At 37.1% G+C, this 20,641-nt stretch overlaps 1 protein-coding gene across 2 annotated transcripts in view; it reads left to right on the top strand.

Moving 5' to 3' along the window:
- The window catches only part of SH3KBP1 (SH3 domain containing kinase binding protein 1), a 950,191-nt gene that overhangs the window by 178,664 nt on the left and 750,886 nt on the right, over nucleotides 1-20,641 (top strand). The gene's annotated exons all lie outside the window — the stretch shown is intronic.

Genomic DNA, 20,641 nt, shown 5'->3' with positions numbered 1-20,641 from the left:
GTTTCGGGGGTTTCCCCCATTTTCAAAACAAGTGAAAACTCACCACCTTATATCCCTGCAGTTCAAACACCAATGCGGCGTTCACTGCCGCATCCCAGAAGTTGCCAGACGTCACGTGACCCTGGCCGGGAGCTTTGCGTGCATATCTAAAAACATAAACAGTGCTGACAGTCACGGACCTTATGTGAAAATATGAGGACAAAATAGGAGATATCAACCCTATATCTAACAATGTACTATCTCACATATGGCTTGCTATATCACTTAGTAATTAATGCATCTTATAATAATGGATCTCACAATAATATAATACAGATTACCACTCATAGTAATATGTCACAATCTCATGATAGATCTCATAGTAATAATATGGTACCGGCTAGGTATTAAAAACTACAGTGCTATGCAAGGTTTAAGAGACGTAGCATAGGAGCACAAACCAGAGCCAAATATAAGAAAATGAAAAAAATATTTACATTATGGAACAAATTTTAAATTACCCTCTCTACTACTATAACATTAGTACTATTCTAGCATTGTATTACTAATAAAATCTAGATGAGCACAAACTGTGCATAATCTCAGTCTGATATTAATATAGTAATCTATAGGCAACAGTGCCAGTCAAGATGCACATTTAGTCCCCTGGGGGTCCCTAAGTTGAAAATCCATCTAGATTCTCTTTGTAGGAAAGTTCTGGCTCTATTACCTCCTTGTGGGGGTGGGGGAATATGATCAATGATAATGTATTTTAGGTCTGTCACTTTGTGTCCCGCCTCAACAAAGTTTCAGGCCATGGGTTGATCTGATGTTCCTTTATCGATAGCAGACCGTATGGCAGAACGGTGGTTTGCCATTCTAGTCCTTAGGTCATCCACCGTCTTGCCCACGTAAAACATCCCTCATACACAGTGTAGGAGATAGACTATGTATTTTGTGTTGCAGTTCACTCTGTGTTGGATTTTGAACTTTCTTGTGGAATATGGGTGGCTGAAGTAAGTACCTGTGGTAAGGTTCCCACAGGTAGTACATCCCAGGCATCGAAAGCAACCTGGTTTTACTTTCAACCAGGTATCACTAATGTAGCATCCCCTAGGGTCCGTTTTTATCAATTGGTCCCTGAGTGATCTGGCTTTACGGTATCCAATTCTAGGTGGTGAAATGTTTTTAAAGGGTAGATACTTGTCTGTAGTGAGCAAGGTCCAGTTGTTTCTTAGGGTTTCCACAATCCCCTCTTTCCCCATAGTGTAGGTGATAGTAAAGGTTAGTTTGTTTTCTTTTTCAATTAGCTTTGTACCAAATCGTAGTTCCTGTTGCGTCTCTTTTTCAGCAGATGCTCTACTCTTCTTCAGTGTATCCTTCTGATAACGCCTCCGGCGGAATTTAGTTTCCATTTAAGACATTTGCATGTCTCAAGTGCCCATATGTGTTGTTCCTGGCTACCCTCTTGAACTGAAAGGTAGGTAATGCCCTTTTAAGGCTAGGCAGGTGGCAGCTGAAAGCGCACATGATCGAGTTCTTATCAGTGGGTTTGCTATAGAGGGTCGTGATGAGGGTATTGTCTAGATTGATAATCCTTATATCCAAGAAGTCCACTGTTTGACGATCGTAGGTGACTTTGAATTTGACAGTTGGATATACCCTGTTTAGTTCCTCGAACCAACATAGTAATGTGTGTGTATATATAGCCGTATAGCAATTATCTTATATATGATAATGTTGCAATATGAATTATATTGTAGTGAATGTAAAATTCTGCTGTTTGTATTGTTGTATTGTTACCTGATGGGTAAGCAGTAAGAAGCTGTTTGAGCTTACTATAATTACCACCATCATTTTTTTCCAGGGCATTTTGTACATTCTTACAATTGGTTAAGCTTGTCTGCTTGAGTATCTTGGCAAAGCTAACACAAAATGAATGATTAAAAAGAGAATTAGGTTGATAGTGTATAGTTTTTTTTTATGTATTTATCTAATATAAAAGCCCATTACCAAGTATGTTATAGTTACACAATGATAAACAAGTTATAGTTAGAAACTATTTGTTATCTAGCTAAGTCTGTATTTAATGTAACATTGTTAATGTAGGCTGTACTTGCTTGGTATTAGCCGTTTTTATTCTATTCTATGTCATCTTGTCATCTGTTATGATGATGAAAAAAATTTACCTGTTTGCCACAAGTGAGCCTACTTAACATTTTTTTCATCCTCCAGATGGATTTGGGTCTTCTCCTATTGGTCAACACATGCTATTTAGGCTCACCTGTGACACCAGGTAACTATCTCTGAGGAAGCGCATGTACGCATGTGCGAAACGCATCAGATAGAAGGAGCTGTACATATGTGATGTCTCCTACCTGAACGAAATAATCCTGACTAGCACTGGCTATTTGGTTCTGGTCTTTTCTCTTTCTCAAGTGTGTTAATGTATAGTGTATGCAATTCTAAACAACTTTCCAATTCACTTCTTTTATCAAAACGAGCACAATCTTTTTATATGCACACTATCTGAGGCACCAGCTCCTACTGCACAATAATTCACATTGAATAGATATATGCACTTTGTGATTGGCGAACTGCTGTCACATGATAAAAATGGAAGAAAAATTGAAGCTTTAAACTTTGTACAAAAAATTATTGTAAATTCAGACTAAGTGCTTTTGCATTGTCTTTTTACTATGCATTAGTTGATTATGCAATGGTCCTTAAAAAAAAAAAAAAAAAAAAAAACTCCATAGAGAAATGAAACTTTCTCAGACACCTCGAGAGCAACAGAGACAAGAGAAACTTGTGTTAGTTTCTCTTCAGTTTTAGATTAATTTTTTTAGAAGCATATTAACTATATGAAAACCATAGTCATCTTGGCATGATGGGCATACTTCTATTGTCACTTCAGGACCCCAACATCTACCAATGGCGTGTTTTTTATTTTTTTTTATTTTAATATTTGAGTGTAAGTCACATTCATACTGTTATTACTGTTACTAACAAAGTTGGCATCTTTTAAATCTAAACCATCTGAATGCATAATTTATATTGTCAGGATGGGCAGACTGGGCACCATTTTCTATCACTATATAGTTGATTTTCAACTTTTGCAAGAATTGATTTTTAAAATATTTACAGCTATTGTTTGTTAACGCCTATATGGGGATTGTTTTCTCAATAATGCAGTCTTGCCACCAGCATCGAGACCGTTCTATTTTAGAAACCCTGCAGGAGGGAGGGTCTAATAACATGTTGTTGCTGCTTGCAGCAAGACCTCAGCTATTATTGCGGAAAATCTGCTTGCGTTTACATTATTGAAACTGTATTGAACATTTTTTATCGTGAGTTTACTAATGAAGGCACAAGCACGTTTTTTTGTATTCCTACTTCTATGGAACAACGTTCCCTACTCAATCCAGGGTAATAATTTGATGAACTGGTCAAGGTTTGAGCATTCTGGGCTGGGTTTGTGTAAATCTATATCTTACAATAAAGAAAAAAATAATGGTTCAAGGAGTCACATAGGTAGGTTAAAAACTGCCCACAAATGGATTTTTTTTTATTCTTGAGTCCTGTATTGGTTATTCCCCATAGAGTGTACTTTGTTTATAATCATACTTTGTTAGATACTTTGTATGGAATATGATCAGTGGTGTATATAGTGTTTGTGCTGCCCTGGGCACAGTGAAATCCTGAAAATCCAGAGAGTCCTGAAGGCGGCAGCTGAAGTTCTCTCCTATAGAACACTTTGGGCTTTAGCCCCTAGAAGCCCCACTTGCTACATATAAAAAGAAAACTTTGGATGATCATTGATCATTATTTTCTAAGAAACCAAACGTTGATTGAAACAGAGTGAACTCTCAAATGTCAGGTCGTTTTATGACTCTTCCTTCCTGCCTTTAAGCACTATGTGAGAACACTGCACTTATGTGTATCATTATGTCTTGCTGGTCTGACACCTGGTTTCCTTTCAGTCTTTGCATGATGGTATCTGGTAACTGGTAACTGGTAATCTGGCATGTGCATTAGTTAAAGGAAATACATTGAGATTGTAAAATGTGTAGTATGCATCATGAAACAGCTTTACACAAAATATATATACAAGCCACAGCGCTGAGAGAGAACACATAAGGCAGCTATATGTGAACAAGGAATCCCTTACTCCTTATTGGACTAAAATTAGGGGAAGTGATAATACTGACTGCAGTAAACTGCAGGCAAGTAATTGTATACAGCTGCGCTGTCACAGAGACAGCTAATTGTTTGTAATTCACAGAAAAGCATCCTGCTTACTTATCAAGGCTAGCTCTGCTACATATCTATACTTAATTGGCTTTATCAGATGATAGTTTCAAAACAATGTACTATTTCTAGCCTTATCTGTAGACTAAAACCCAAATTGACTCGTCCAAATAAGCAAATGGTGGGTTGAATTAATTTGTTTTAAAACCATTAAACCATGGCTGTTATGTTCTACAGAAACATAGCAGAAATGTCTTGTAGTTACAAGTTGTTGACTGCCTCTATAAAAATTATATATATGTCCTTTTTTAAATGTACTTTATATTTTGTTATATTCCATGTATATTGATTACGAAACAGTCTTGACAAAGGTCCCTGTGAGGACCAAAACGTTGACTAAACCTTGTTGATGAAATACTAATAAAGATATTGTTAATTAAGTCCTGAGAGTGCCTCTTCTTTCTTTGAAATGTCTACCTATCTACCATAGAGAGCACCCAGGCAATTCACCAGTACAGTGAGTGAACCCAGAACTACATATATATATATATATATATATATATATATATATATATATATATATATATATATATATATATTTATATTTATTTAACAGATGTCCCAGTTTGACTGGAATTGTCCCTTTTTGAAGGCGCTGTCCCAGTGTCCCACCCGATTGTTTATTCTGTCCCAGTGGAGTTGCCACCTCCGGGTTTCGAATCATGTGTCTGGGTTTTAGACCGACTTAAACCCGGACACATTATTCAAAATAACCGGACTGTGAGTCTGTGGCTGTGGCTCTCCAGCATAGTTGGATGCTGATACTTTGTTACATACAGTCCTGCTTAGATTAACGTTCATGCCCTTCAAAGTTCACATTTAGTAATACAGGCTGAGTGAGCAGCATAGAGTTTTTTTAATTTTGTAGTGCTACTTTGTTTATTTTTCTAGGAATTTAGCAGGTATTTTTTTTTTTTACTTAATTCTATGTTGTATTTATGCCCTATCAGTATCCAGTTCTGTTCCTTAATTAGACACATAAAACACATATTACACTGCAGATATTAAATTGTGTGATGCATATGTTTTTCACTTTTTTATGAAATTGGTAATTATGCTTGATGTTTTGCATTATTTAGAATTTGAGATTTAGATTAATGATGTATTTGCTCATGCTGTGTATGGGTTGCCATGACAACTTAATGGTGCCTTTTTCACTAGGGGTGGTGTTATGGTCTATTTAAACTGTGGGATTCACTTGTTGTTTGACTGAGGAAGGGTAGAGTTTTCACAAAATATTACACACATAAAAGCTACTACTTTAAAAGTACCAGTGTTCTGTCGAAAACTCCAAGTCATTGAAATCTCCAATTACGTCACTTCCGGTGACTCTCCCATTTTCACTATTTGTTTTTGCCTCTGTCTGGGGGGCGCCCCACCAATACTCTTGCAACCACCCTAAGTAAACCCCCAGGCGGAGGCAAAATAGATAGTGAAGATAGGCGCTAATGCTGAAATACAGTGCCCTTGACCACGCCCCCACTGACACCGCACCAGGTGGTCCCAGTATCACCTCTAACAATTATGGTAAGTGTGTGTATATATATATATATATAAAATTATTCATTTGTTTTGTAATTTTCCCTATGGGCCTTGCACCCAGATCTGTCTGGGGTTAACTGTCTGGGACTATGGGGATGGTGCTGCTACATGTGAGTGCTATTGAGCACCCAGGGCTGTGCATGTTGCAGGGCCATAGCATGTGTACCCAGTCCAGTCTGAGAGTGCAGACCCCTTCCGTGTTTTGTGTATGTATATATATATATATATATATAAAAATAAATAAATAAATACACTCGGCTAGATTACGAGTTCTTGTCGGTAAGGCTGTGTGGTGCTAACGCTCCTTTTTTTCTCAATGCTCACTTAAGACAGCGCTGGTATTACAAGTTTTCTGCAAGCCGGCATTAGCCTCAGAAAAGTGAGCGTTGAGGAAAATTTAGCTCCACATCTCACCTCAATACCAGCTCTGCTTATGGTAGCGGTAAGCTGGCTAAACGTGCTTGTACGTGCTTGTGCACGATTTCCCCATAGGAAATAATTGGGCTGAGACGGCTGAAAAAAAACCTAACACCTGCAAAAAAGCAGCGTTCAGCTCTTAACGCAGCCCCATTGTTTCCTATGGGGAAATACATTTTACGTCTACACCTAACACCCTAACATGAAGCCTGAGTCTAAACAACCCTAATCTTACACTTATTAACCACTAATATGCCGCCCCCAACATCGCCGACACTTACATTATATTATTAACCCCTAATCTGCCGCTCCGGACACCGCCGCCACCTACATTATACTTATGAACCCCTAATCTGATGCCCCTAACATCGCTGACACCTACATTATATTTATTAACCCCTAATCTGCCACCCCCAATGTCGCCACAACCTAACTACAATTATTAACCCCTAATCTGCCGCCCCCAACGCCGCCACTATAATAAAGTTATTAACCCCTAAACCTAAGTCTAACCCTAACAACCCCTAACTTAAATATCATAATATCATTTAAATAAATCTAAATAAATATTCCTATCATTAAATAAATTATTCTTATTGAAAACTAAATACTTACCTATAAAATAAACCCTAAGCTAGCTACAATATAACTAATAGTTACATTGTAGCTAGCTTAGGGTTTATTTTTATTTTACAGGCAACTTTGTATTTATTTTAACTAGGTACAATAGTTATTAAATAGTTATTAACTATTTAATAACTACCTAGCTAAAATAAATACAAATTTACCTGTAAAATAAACCCTAACCTAAGTTACAATTACATCTAACACTACACTACAATTAAATTAATTACCTAAACTAACTACAATTAAATACAATTAAATTAAATAAATTAAAGTACAAAAAACAACAAACACTAAATTACAGAAAATAAAAAAATAATTACAAGTTTTTTAAACTAATTACACCTAATCTAATCCTCCTAATACAATAAAAAAGCCCCCCCCCAAAAAAAAAAAATTCCCTACCCTATACTAAATTACAAATAGCCCTTAAAAGGGCTTTTTGCGGGGCATTGCCCAAAAGTAATCAGCTCTTTTACCTGTAAAAAAAAATACAATACCCCCCCAACATTAAAACCCACCACCCACACACCCAACCCTACTCTAAAACCCACCCAATCCCCCCTTAATAAAAGATTGTCTGATAGGATTGTATCAGCCAATCGGAATTAAGGTAGGAAAAATCCTATTGGCTGATGCAATCAGCCAATAGAATTGAAGTTCAATCCTATTGGCTGATCCAATCAGCCAATAGGATTGAGCTCGCATTCTATTGGCTGTTCCAATAAGGTTTTCATACCTTAATTCCGATTGGCTAATAGAATCCTATCAGCCAATCGGAATTCAAGGGACGCCATCTTGGATGACATAATTTAATGGAACCTTCATTCGTCTGGTGGACTTCGTTGGAAGAGGATGCTCCGTGTCGGCTGGATTGAAGATGGACTCGCTCCGCGCCAGAAGGATGAAGATAAAAGATGCCACCTGGATGAAGACTTCTGCCCCTGTTAGGTTTTATTAAGGTGGGTTTGGGTGGGTTTTAGAGTAGGGTTGGGTGTGTGGGTGGGGGGTTTTAATGTTGGGGGGGTATTGTATTTTTTTTCAGGTAAAAGAGCCAATGCCCTGCAAAAGGCCCTTTTAAGGGCTATTTGTAATTTAGTATAGGGTAGGGAATTTTATTTTTTGGGGGGGCTTTTTTATTTTATTAGGGGGATTAGATTAGGTATAATTAGTTTAAAAATTTGTATTTTGTTTTTTATTTTCTGTAATTTAGAGTTTTTTTTTCTCGTAATTTAGTTTATTTAGGGAATTAATTTAATTGTAGTGTTAGGTATAATTGTAACTTAGGTTAGGGTTTATTTTACAGGTAAATTTGTATTTATTTAACTAGGTAGCTATTAAATAGTTAATAACTATTTAATAACTATTCTACCTAGTTAAAATAAATACAAACTTGCCTGTAAAATAAAAATAAAGCCTAAGATGGCTACAATGTAACTATTAGTTATATTGTAGCTATCTTAGGGTTTATTTTATAGGTAAGTATTTAGTTTTAAATAGGATTAATTTATTTAATTGTAGTAATTTTATTTTGTTTTATTTAAATTATATTTAAGTTAGGGGTGTTAGGGTTAGACTTAGGTTTAGGGGTTAATACATTTAGTATAGTGGCGGCGGAGTTGGGGGCGGCAGATTAGGGGTTAATAAATGTAGGTAGGTGTCGGCAATGTTAGGGACGGCAGATTAGGGGTTAATAATATTTAACTAGTGTTTGCGAGGCGGGAGTGTGGCTGTTTTGGGGATAATACATTTATTTAAGTTGCGGCGATGTCCGGTCGGCAGATTAGGGGTTAAAAACTTTAGTTAAGTGTTTGCGATGTGGGGTGGGGGGGCGCCTCAGTTTAGGGGTTAATAGGTAGTTTATGGCTGTTAGTGTACTTTTTAGCACTTTAGTTAAGAGTTTTATGTTACGGCGTTAGCCCATAAAACTCTTAACTACTGACTTTTAAATACGGTAGGAGTCTGGACAGGAGAAGGTGTACCGCTCACTTTTTCAAGCAATCGTAATACCGGCGTTAGGAAAATCCCATTGAAAAGATAGGATACGCAACTGACGTAAGGGGATTTGCGGTATGCTAAAATCTCGGAAAAAAGGTGAGCGGTACACCTGTACCTGCCAGACTCGTAATACCAGCGGGTGTTAAAAAGCAGCGCTGGGACCCCTCAACGCTGCTTTTTAAGGCTAACGCAAGACTCGTAATCTAGGTGACTGTGATTATATATATTTGCACACAAGTGGTCTCATACTTTTTTTGTTCAGATGCATTTTCCTCAACTGTTTAAAACAACGTAAATTACTATATATATATATATATTATTGAGTATAGTTTATATTCATTTATTATTATTTAAGGACCTTTTTTGTCTTTTTTCACTAAATTATCTGCATATTTTTAAGCATTGTTTCTTGTTCCAGAACTTGTGTCACAGATTTCTCTGTAAGTGGATTAACATAGATAAATGGGGTTTCACATGTCAGCACTATTTCTATTTTGTGTTATTTGCTAGAAATCAAACTAGTGATGGGGTAAAAACTAGATGACATGTTTCTCTGAGGGTTCAGATAAAAAAAATCTAACTGGAAAAACAGCACTGTGTATTCAAAGGCAAAAAAATGTATATCAACGATAAAGTTTAAATTCTCACTTAAACGTTAAAAGCAGGGAAATTCCTGGTTACAGCTATAAAACTAACTTACACACACATATATATATATATATATATATATATATATATATATATATATATATATATATATATATATATATATATATATATATATATATATATATATACATACAGGTAGCCCTCAGTTTATGCCGGGGTTAGGTTCCAGAATGAATGGTTGTAAATCGAAACCGTTGTAAATTGAAACCCAGTTTATAATGTAAGTCAATGTGAAGTGAAGGAGATAGGTTCCAGGCCCCTCTCAAAATTGTCATAAGTAACATCTAATACATTATTTTTAAAGCTTTGAAATGAAGACTTTAAATGCTAAACAGCACTATAACCCTAATAAAATAATCACACAACACAGAATATATGTTTAAACTAAGTTAAATGAACAAAAACATTTGCTAAACAGTATTATAAACCTAATAAAATAGTCACACAACACAGACTTCACTTGCATTTTTCTGCAAACAGTTCTTTCTATGCATTCCAATCTGGACTGATTTGTAGACATGAAGATCTTTTTCCTTTGAAATCTGCTCGATAGCTCAGGTCTGGTTAAACTGATTAATTTCAGCTGGCTTGGCTTTGCTGCAACACAAGCGGACAGCTCCACCTACTGGCTATTTTAATAAATGCACTGCTTCTCAATGCTTTTCAATAGCAGTCACATGACTGGAAAAAAAGGTTGTTATTCTGAAACGGTGTAAATTGAACCGTTGTAAAACGAGGGCCACCTGTATATATATATATATATATATATATATATATATATATATCTTATTTAGAATATATATGAGCAAATATTTAGAAAAAAATGATTTTTTTTTTAATCAAATCAAGAGCAGTTCAGGGATACACCTCTTGAAAAGCCTCTGTGAACTTGGTCTTCTTTGTTGTGCACAGTGAAAGGGCCATTATAATAGTAAAATTGCAAGCTCTAATCCGTTAGTGCATGTAATTATAATACTAGAAAAGCTGTAATTCTATGTTATTAACAAGCGCAAAGGGGTTAGCCTTTAATCACATCGTTAAAGGGATATGAAACAACATTTTTCTTTCATCATTCAGAAAGAATATACATTTTAAACAACTTTCCAATTTACTTCTATTGACAATTTTGTTCCATTTACTTGGTATGAAGGAGCAGCAGTGCTCTACCAGGAACTAGCTGAACATATCGGTAAGCCAATAATAAGTGCATGCTCTGATCCCTTTAAACCATCTCTCTATTTAACAGAAGGTTCATGTTTTACATAGAGTAAAGTATTTTTTAATCAGCTGTTTATTAGATTAGTGTTTGGACTGTACTAAATGGATCTTCTCCCAGCATGCAATTGTACGTTAAGTTACCTGACACACCATTAACCGCTTACATTCATTTTAAAACTAATTTTCTTTATTTCCACTTGACTTGTAACTTGGCTTGTTCACAGCTCACAACTGCCATGTGGGGCAGTGTCATACCTCCAAAAATTTGCCAGACTTCTTCCAAGACTGTGAGTTCCAGATTGTGTCAGGAAGACTTGTTGTTGTGTGGGCGGATCCATGACTTGGGCAGGTTTTGAGGGTGGAAGGGAAAGCTATGGGACAACTAAGTAGACTTCACAAACCATGCCAATCCCATCATTTGTGGAGTCGTTAAGAATTCTGAATTTTGGAAGCTGTGTCCCACTATCCCTCCTGCAGGTTTCTCTACTTTATAAATGTCCTCCTTTCTCCTGCGTAAACCGGTTAACCCTAGCCACATCTCAAGAGAAAATTACACAACTTATACCATATTCAGCCTTATCCACTAAATACACCTACTCTGCCTGTCAACTACCCCAATTCTACAACATGCTTCTTTCTGACCCCAGCTTCCGATCCTTAATAGTTTTTGGGGAATGTTTTCTGGCACATTTCATACATTTTGAAGATTTTCTCCCCCCCCCCCCCAAAAAAAAAAAAATTCTCATGATAATGAATGTAAGAAATTCGCTCTAAGGGGCATATCTATCAAGCTCTGTATGGTGCTTGAAGCTCTGTGTTTATGACAAACCTTTAGGCTCTGAGGAGGCGGACAGACATCGCTGCAATTCAATCCTATCGAGTATGATCGGGTTGATTGACACCCCCCTGCTGTTGGCCGATTGGCCACGAATCTACAGGGGGCGGCATTGCACCAGCAGCTCACAAGAGCTGCTGGTGCAATACTGAATACGGAGAGCGTGTTGCTCTCCGCATTCAGCGAGGTCTGTCGGACCTGATCCTCACTGTCGGATACGGTCCGACAGACCTTTGTTAAATAGGCCCCTAAGTGTATTTTACTTCACATCAGGTTTCTAGAAGATGTCAGTTTATCTTTTATCCTATCATCTTTTATAATGTCGGGGTTTTTTTTTTGGGGGGGGGGGGTTGCCAGTGAAGCATACTTCAAAAACGTTAAATTAAACTTTGCATGTTTTAAAATCAGGTCCGGAATCTAAGTGAAATTTTACAAGAACTTTAATTGCTCAATTCTAATAAAGACGTACTTTTTAATCTAGCCATGCCCGCTCCAGCCGCCCACATCAAAACTCATATTCTCTTTTCCAATCAGTGCTCTAGCTATAAATAAATGCCATACGTCTAGAGTGCCAATTGGAGAACAGTTCAAATCATTACATAACACAAAAAAAAGAGTTTTGAAGTGGGCGGCTAGAGCACAGGGTATTAGAATGGCACAGCTAGATTAAAAAGGTAAGTTACAGTGCATCTTTATTAGAAGTAATCAATTAAAGTCCATGTAAAATATCACTTAGAATATGAATCTGATTTTAAAACATCAGTTTAATGAAAAAATGAGAAGAAAATGAAATCTAAATATTTTCTGACATCAGGAAATGTTTGCTGCCAAGTTTATACAGCTCAGGATAAACAAGTCTCCATGTGTCTGTTGCTGCTTTTACTGCAGGAAGCTGAGTGCTAAATTTCCTTTTGGTTTTGTTAATTGTACTAGAAAATTATATATAGTGTCCCTTACAGTGTAAGTGAAAGCGATAAGCCATAGTGCATAAATTAAGTGTCTCTGCTGCTATGCTGAGCTAAAAACTTCACAATGTTCTTTTGAGGATGTGTTTGTGTATTATATTGTTATGTATAAAATGTTATACTTTCTAAAGATGTGAATAAATCTGGTGTTGATCACAATCTTGCTCTTATTTTCAGCAGATATTCTTTTGCAAATATTGTCAGTATCTTTTTCCAGCTTTTCCAGTCTTAAAATGACTCTGCCAATATTACCCCTGAAGCGTTCCTCATTTATCTTGTGATATTGTTTTTTTAAAAAAAAATCAGTTGATTGATTTATTGTAATATTATCTGGTGATGCTAATTGGTTGCATAAGTATAATTAACTTGTTGAGGTCCAAAACCACAAATATATGCGTGTATGCCCAATCTTATGGGAAAGATTGGGATCAAGACCAGCACATGTTAATGGATCACTAAACTTGGTAGAATAGCATACTCAATAAATGCATAATAAAAAGACCATGCAAAGGCACTTAGTTTGAATTTCAAATTAATAATACATTTCTTTCTGAGAAATGTTAAAGTTTATTTTATTTTCCTTCCCACAGCTTCATGTGACACCCATCAGCCAATCACAAAATGCATACGTATATATTTTGTGAACCTTGCACATGCTCAGTAGCAGCTGGTGACTCAGAAAGTGTGCAAATAAAAAGATTGTGCACATTTAGATAATGTTAGTGAATTGAAAAGTTCTTATAAAATGGTGTGCTCTGCATCATGAAAGTTAAAATTTGACCTTAGTTTTCCACAAAACGTATATAAAAAAAGTGCTGCAGATAATCAAAATAAATTACTGTGATCTTGATGACATGGAAAAAGGACTCATCGCTAGCTGTTAACATACCGATAATTATCAAACCATAGATTGCAATCTATCTGTATGTAAAAACATGAACTGCAGCATTTTTAGATGGCACAAATTCCCTTGATTAGGTTTGTTACCAAGGGCTAGATTTATTAAAGCTGAGGCGTACAGGGGCACGTATATGCGCCCCTGCACACCTCATCTCGCCTGTGGCGGGGCGAAAATACCGTAGGTACTCGGCATTGCACACGAACGCAATTTTGCGCTCGCGTGCAATCCCGCCCCCTGCCCGCGCACAGCCAATCACGCGCGGGCAGGAGCTGTTAATCTCCTCGGTCTGACTAGACCGAGGAGATTAAATTTCGCCACATTAGAGGTGGCGAAGAGGGTAGGGAAGCAGTGGTCTGGTGACCGCTGCTTGATAAATGACGGCGAGCAAGTTCTAGCGTTCATAGTGTCGTAATTGAAGGTATGCATAAAAGTGCCGATTCGAAATCTGGTACTTAGTTTTTAGCTCCTGGAAGGAGCGCATGACGTGAAGTAGGGGATCCAGTACGTCCCCCAACACTCTTATGCCGAGTGTTCTCCATATAAGAAATGGTTCATGTTCGATTCCCGCTGGGAAGTCCACATTCCCAACAATGGGTATGTATTTAGGGGGAGGACCAACCACCCCCAAGAACTTGTGGATCAAGTGCCATGCTCTCAGTGTGTCACGGTACAGTACTTTATTGGAAACCGCAGGTGGCAGGGATGATAGCTTAGCATACGAAAGATAGGCTGGCGCCACAGGCGCAAGTATCGCCTCCTCCAAGGCCGGGTCGGAAAAATGTTTAGTATTTAGTTGCCAGTCGGTAACCAGTCTGGCCAGCGCTGCCCAGTTATAGAACTTTAGGTTTGGTAGTCCCAAGCCCCCCCCCTGAAAGGGAAGGTGCAGTTTGTCCATTGCAATCCGCGGTTTGCCACTCTTCCATATGAATCGTGACATTGTGCTAGAGAGTACTTTCAAATCTCTCTTTGACATCAGGAACGGCAACATGAGCAAGGGATACAGGATCTTGGGTAAAATCGTCATTTTAATCAAGCTGATACGGCCCGATAAACCCAGGGGGAGGTTAGCCCAATTTGTCAGCTGGGAAACCAGCTCCGAGCATTTGGTAGTGATATTTAGGTCATACATTTTAAACGGGCCCCGATGAAGTTTAATGCCCAAATAGGTGAGTCCCCCCACCATCTCCACAAACGGGTAGGTGTGTTTCGCATTCTGGTGTCTATGCAGCCATAGCACTTCCGACTTAGCGGTGTTTATTTTATAACCCGAGAAGGTGCCGAAGTCCGTAATATATGGGGTATTTGCGTGGATGGTGAGTCCACAAAGAGCAGCATGTCATCAGCGTATAAAGCTAGATGCAGTGGGATCCCCCTTATCGATATCCCAGGGAAGATTTGCCACAGTTTCAATGCCAGAGGTTCCAATGCCAGGTTGAAAAGCAACGGCGACAGGGGGCATCCCTGCCTGGTGCCTCTCTGTAGTTGAAAGTCTGGGGAGAAAAGCCCATTCACAATAACCCAAGCTACTGGATGTTGATACATTTTGCTTATGATCTCTAAAAACGGGCCCTTAAAACCGAATCTGCGCATGGTATCTATTAAATGAGGCCACTCTACCCGGTCGAAGGCCTTCTCTGCATCCAGGGATAGCAGGAAGGCCTCCGACATGTCACCCCCACCCCTTTCCTGTCCCCTTACCCAATAGTGCTCTATTACGTGCAGGACTCTGCGGAGATTCACCACCAACAAGCGTTTGTAAACAAATCCCGTTTGGTCCGGGTGCACCAGATCAGGTAGGACTACTTTAAGTCTGTTCGCCAGAATCTTCATGAACAGCTTGTAATCCGTGTTCAACAGCGATATTGGTCGGTAGGACTCTGGCAAGGAGTGGTCTTTCCCAGGCTTGGGGATGAGTGTGATGTGTGCCGCTGTGAAACTCTTGGAGGGAGATACCCCAGTGCGTAGGAGTGCATTGTATAGTCTGGCTAGTGTTGGTGCAATCTGAGGCTGAAGAGACTTATAGAATTCAGCAGGCAGGCAATCAGGGCCCGACGCCTTGCCAGTCGGCAGGGATCTCAGAGTGAGAGTCAGTTCCTCAACAGTTATGGGGGCGTTTAGACTGTCAGTCTGCTCCTGTGTTACCTGAGGAAGTTGTAACGATTGCCAGAACTGAGCCTGGACCCCTTCAGGGGCCCTGTCTTGCTGTGTGTATAATTTTGCGTAGTAATGTGCAAAACAATGCGCTATGTCATCTGGTTTAGTGTATGTTACGCCTTGCGCTCTTACTGCTGCTATATTAATCTTAGATGTCTGCGGTTTTGTAAGAGATGCTAGCATCCTACCTGCCCTGCCCCCAAACCTGTAGTATTTACCTGCTGTTTTCAGTAGCCCCGCTGCTGTCTGCTGCCTCATGAAGGCCTCCAACTCTGCTTTGGTCGCAATATAAGTCTCATAGGTTGTTTTTGTCTTAGTTTGTAAGTAAGCCTGATAAGTCAGCCCCAGTTGTTTTTGCAAAGTTCTGTATCTGTATTGTGTATTATGTCCCAATTTTGAGACATAAGAGATTATAGCCCCAGCAGACATCGCTTTCGCTGTTTCCCAAAAAAGTTGGGCATCATCTACGTGGACAGCATTGTCAGTGGCAAAATCTGTCCAGGTGTGTTGCAGGAATTTAGTGAATGCCTCTGAAGTGGATAAATATGTGGGGAATCTGCAGTATATATATTTATGTATGAACTAACATACTAACTCAGCAGACATGGCAGTATATATATTTATATATGAACTAACATACTAACTCAGCAGGCATGGCAGTATATATATTTATGTATGAACTAACATACTAACTCAGCAGACATGGCACTATATATATTTATGTATGAACTAACATACTAACTCAGCAGACATGGCACTATATATATTTATGTATGAACTAACATACTAACTCAGCAGGCATGGCAGTATATATATTTATGTATGAACTAACATACTAACTCAGCAGGCATGGCACTATATATATTTATGTATGAGCTAACATACTAACTCAGCAGACATGGCAGTATATATATTTATGTATGAACTAACATACTAACTCAGCAGACATGGCACTATATATATTTATGTATGAGCTAACATACTAACTCAGCAGACATGGCAGTATATATATTTATGTATGAACTAACATACTAACTCAGCAGACATGGCAGTATATATATTTATGTATGAACTAACATACTAACTCAGCAGGCATGGCAGTATATATATTTATGTTTGAACTAACATACTAACTCAGCAGGCATGGCAGTATATATATTTATGTATGAACTAACATACTAACTCAGCAGGCATGGCAGTATATATATTTATGTTTGAACTAACATACTAACTCAGCAGGCATGGCACTATATATATTTATGTATGAACTAACATACTAACTCAGCAGACATGGCAGTATATATATTTATGTATGAACTAACATACTAACTCAGCAGGCATGGCACTATATATATTTATGTATGAACTAACATATTAACTCAGCAGGCATGGCACTTTATATATATTTATGTATGAACTAACATACTAACTCAGCAGGCATGGCAGTATATATATTTATGTTTGAACTAACATACTAACTCAGCAGGCATGGCACTATATATATTTATGTTTGAACTAACATACTAACTCAGCAGGCATGGCACTATATATATTTATGTATGAACTAACATACTAACTCAGCAGACATGGCAGTATATATATTTATGTATGAACTAACATACTAACTCAGCAGGCATGGCAGTATATATATTTATGTATGAACTAACATACTAACTCAGCAGGGATGGCACTATATATATTTATGTATGAACTAACATACTAACTCAGCAGGGATGGCACTATATATATTTATGTATGAGCTAACATACTAACTCAGCAGGCATGGCAGTATATATATTTATGTATGAACTAACATACTAACTCAGCAGGCATGGCACTATATATATTTATGTATGAACTAACATACTAACTCAGCAGACATGGCAGTATATATATTTATGTATGAACTAACATACTAACTCAGCAGGCATGGCAGTATATATATTTATGTATGAACTAACATACTAACTCAGCAGACATGGCAGTATATATATTTATGTATGAACTAACATACTAACTCAGCAGACATGGCAGTATATATATTTATGTATGAGCTAACATACTAACTCAGCAGGCATGGCAGTATATATATTTATGTATGAACTAACATACTAACTCAGCAGGCATAGCAGTATATATATTTATGTATGAGCTAACATATTAACTCAGCAGGGATGGCACTATATATATTTATGTATGAACTAACATACTAACTCAGCAGTCATGGCACTATATATATTTATGTTTGAACTAACATACTAACTCAGCAGACATGGCAGTATATATATTTATGTATGAACTAACATACTAACTCAGCAGACATGGCAGTATATATATTTATGTATGAACTAACATACTAACTCAGCAGGGATGGCAGTATATATATTTATGTATGAACTAACATACTAACTCAGCAGGGATGGCACTATATATATTTATGTATGAACTAACATATTAACTCAGCAGGCATGGCAGTATATATATTTATGTATGAACTAACATACTAACTCAGCAGGCATGGCAGTATATATATTTATGTATGAACTAACATACTAACTCAGCAGGCATGGCAGTATATATATTTATGTATGAACTAACATACTATCTCAGCAGGCATGGCAGTATATATATTTATGTATGAACTAACATACTAACTCAGCAGGCATGGCAGTATATATATTTATGTATGAACTAACATACTAACTCAGCAGGCATGGCAGTATATATATTTATGTATGAACTAACATACTAACTCAGCAGACATGGCAGTATATATATTTATGTATGAACTAACATACTAACTCAGCAGGCATGGCAGTATATATATTTATGTATGAACTAACATACTAACTCAGCAGGCATGGCACTATATATATATTTATGTATGAGCTAACATACTAACTCAGCAGACATGGCAGTATATATATTTATGTATGAACTAACATACTAACTCAGCAGACATGGCAGTATATATATTTATGTATGAACTAACATACTAACTCAGCAGGCATGGCAGTATATATATTTATGTATGAACTAACATACTAACTCAGCAGGCATGGCAGTATATATATTTATGTATGAACTAACATACTAACTCAGCAGGCATGGCACTATATATATATTTATGTATGAACTAACATACTAACTCAGCAGACATGGCAGTATATATATTTATGTATGAGCTAACATATTAACTCAGCAGACATGGCAGTATATATATTTATGTATGAGCTAACATATTAACTCAGCAGACATGGCAGTATATATATTTATGTATGAACTAACATACTAACTCAGCAGACATGGCAGTATATATATTTATGTATGAACTAACATACTAACTCAGCAGGCATGGCACTATATATATTTATGTATGAACTAACATACTAACTCAGCAGACATAGCAGTATATATATTTATATAAATTATACTGGGATTCCAAAGCACAACCCTTGTGGTAAAATCTGCCCGGAAGGCCCATTATATCGGGGATTAATTCCCTTACCTCAAATCTGTCAGAGTTTGTTGACCTACATCTACAAGAACACGTTAAGTCCCTTCCTTCCTATATAAAAGACACAACACATATTATCAATACATTAGACAATTTTCCTTGGGATAATGATTTGATTATAGCTACTTGCGATGAAACAGCATTGTACACAAATATAGATCATGAATTGGGACTTGAGGCGATCAAATACTTCCTGAGAGGAAGTAAAATAGAACTAGATGAAGTAGACCATTTCATATTAGAAAGTGTAAGATTTATCCTGACTCACAATATATTTTCATTTAACAACGAAATATTCTTACAAATAAGCACTTTTTCCTGCCCTGTAGTGCTCCAAACTCCTAACTAGGTATTTCTTCAACAAAGAATACCATAGCAACAAAGCTAATTTGATAATAGAAATAAATAGGAAATGTTTTTTTTAAATTGTATGTTCTGTCTGAATGACAAAAGAAAATTTGTGGGGTTCAAATCCATTTAGAGGACATTCTAGTTTAATGCTGGAGTTGTATAGCCACAACTTATTGTCTAAGCCACTCAAGAATAGGTAGCTTCTGATTGGTACATATGTATTGTGCATGGGCTTTAAAATTGTATGTGCTGTGTGAATTACAAAAGAAAATGTGTGGGTTTCTTATCCCTTTTTAAAGACATTCTAGTTTAATGCTGGAGTTGTATAGCCGCAACTTACTGTCTAAGCCACTCAAGAATAGGTAGCTTTTGATTGTTACATATGTATTGTGCATGGGCTTTATAGAACATACTTTACACTATAATCTCCCTTTAAAGGGATTCAGATAGAGTATAAAATTAGAAGAAAATCAGAAAGTTTTTTTTTCTTCTATTATTATTATTACATTTACTTTGTTTTCTTGGTATCCTTTGTTGTAAAGCAGGTAAATATGCTCAGGAGCATGCATGTGTCAGAAGCACCATATGTCAGCAGGAGTGCTTTTAAAAGTATTAGTAACATTGTGCAAACACTGCTGCCATCTAGTGTTCAAAAGCATTCCTGCAAAACTGTTGCCACATAGTTCTCTAGACATGTGCACAGTCCCTATCTAGATATCCTCTTCAATAAAAGAATACCATGAGTTCAAAGTAAATCTGATAAAATAAGTCAATTGTAAACTATTCTAAAATTGTATGCTCTGTATGAATTATGAAAGGAAATTGTTGTGTATCATGTCCCTTTAAGGAATTAACCATTTATAAAGAAATATATTTTATTAAGTATCAGATGCTCATAAATGCTTTTTTAAGTGTTATCATAAAAAAGGAGGAAGAAATATCAGGGAGCTTAAACGTGTGAGAGAGAATTAAGATTTACTTTTTGTCATCATTTAGCCTCTACTTCACGCACCAACAGCAACCCTCCACTAACTTTTTGGTGTTCAATATTTCTGTTATACATAAATCGGGTAGGTATCCCACACTTCCAGAGTCCCATAGACCTATTTCCCTCCTCAACTTCAATTATAAATTATTAATGAAACTTCTAACTAATCGTC

The sequence above is a fragment of the Bombina bombina genome, chromosome 3 (genome assembly GCF_027579735.1).
Source record: "Bombina bombina isolate aBomBom1 chromosome 3, aBomBom1.pri, whole genome shotgun sequence".
NCBI lineage: Eukaryota > Metazoa > Chordata > Amphibia > Anura > Bombinatoridae > Bombina > Bombina bombina.
This window is presented reverse-complemented; position numbering and strand designations above follow the sequence as displayed.